Below are 1,687 nucleotides of genomic sequence, written 5' to 3' on the forward strand. Positions count from 1 at the left end.
CAATCCAGGTCTCTGAATACCTCCTGTAACCACGCTGTGAATAGCATAGGAGAGATCGTATCTCCCTGCCTGACGGCTTTCTTTATTGGGATTTTGTTGCTTTCTTTACGGAGGACTACGGTCGCCATTCGTGGCCTCGTCCAGGACGAAGTGCTCGCCGTACAATCACGTCCGAGTCACCACGTCATAAGGACTGAGGTTAGGTCCGCTACAAGAATGTGTGAGATAGTGAGCGAAAGACTAGAACTTTTCGGATTGTTGGCCGGAGCAAAAGCTCTTAGCCGGTCATCCTTTTAATTTATGGTTTCTGGAATTTTCTACAGGGTGTGCAATAACCGTGGGCCAATGCTGGAGATAGTGTAATCCCGGCCCTACCTGCGGTGGAGGTGGAGCAGCCTTCAAGGAATCCTCCAAGTTGCAAAAATAAGTTTAATATCTTGCGTCGTAATAAAATAGTATCAGATATTATTCTGATAACAACTGATACTATGCTTTGATCCCGCCTCGGCCATGTCTACGTTCGCACCGTCCTCTTTGTCGGTGTCCCACGCGCTTGCGTATCTACTTTGCTTCCTTTCTCCCCTGTTGGCGGCCCCGTCGAAATGACACGCGGGCCTAGTTTCCTCTGACTCCTCGGGGCGGTGGCCCCATCGTCCACGGAAATGTATACTAAAAGCACGGCAAATTAGTTTTCACGTTTGTTCAAAATTTAGTCTCACCTATGTGCCTTATAGTAAAAAATTCTCTGGTCATCGACCTTCAAAGAGTTGAATAGTTGAATGGCTCATGATTTTTTCCTCACCTCGCAGGTCGCAGCACGCTGCACGAAACACACTCGGCGTAGAGTGCCATATATAAAAGGCGATCGGGGAAGATGACGATGGCTGCTAGAAACCATACTTCCACAGAAGCTTGCGTCGGTTGACTCACGGCAAACTCAGCACTCTGAGCCGCTTGCCCCGTATGCATTTCCAGCTGCACTATAAGAAATCATCGTATCGGAAACATCAAGTTTGCCACGTGATACTGGATTACCACTGAAATCTTTAAAACATATATGAATTATATCTGTAATGTGCTGCATGTAAATATGTGTATATACTGTCCAACCTGTCTAAATATTACTGAAAATGAAATTATTTCTTCGAATACGATGCTCTTCCTTAACACTAAGTTTATGTTTCGGAACCACTCTTCGTATACACACGCACATGGTTCCTGAGCCATTCACACGAACATTGATTAGCTTTACGCTGATGTCCATTTGAGTTGAGTTTGCTTTTGTTTTATGCAATGGCCTTATCAATGATGTCACGGCAGCCAACTTCTGTACAAGCTCTGCTACGACAGATATTTTTTGCTCGCGAGAGGATATCATCATTATACTTCATTCGCGTTGCTTGAACGCAATGTTAATGGGTAAGTCGCACGGTGACTTCGGTGACCTACTCCCGGACATTGTCAAATTCGAACGCACCTAGAGCAAGGGGCAACGCAACTTCGCGGAATATTTCAGGAGGCCGACGCCGGAGGCGCCACGACATGCTAGCAACTAGCGGAGGAAGATGAAGCTCGAAGCGTGCAGACGTGCTTCGAATTCCAAGCGAAGCACGTCTGACACCGTGTGTCAGCCGACCGTGTTTTTCTCTGCTAGGGGTTTGGACGACATCGCAAGGGGGTAGGATTA

At 46.9% G+C, this 1,687-nt stretch overlaps 1 pseudogene; it reads right to left on the reverse strand.

Moving 5' to 3' along the window:
• Positions 1–332: 332 nt before the first annotated feature.
• Positions 333–514, reverse strand: LOC142586425 (U2 spliceosomal RNA; annotated as a pseudogene).
• Positions 515–1,687: the final 1,173 nt, after the last annotated feature.

The sequence above is a fragment of the Dermacentor variabilis genome, chromosome 6 (genome assembly GCF_050947875.1).
Source record: "Dermacentor variabilis isolate Ectoservices chromosome 6, ASM5094787v1, whole genome shotgun sequence".
Classification (NCBI taxonomy): Eukaryota; Metazoa; Arthropoda; class Arachnida; order Ixodida; family Ixodidae; genus Dermacentor; species Dermacentor variabilis.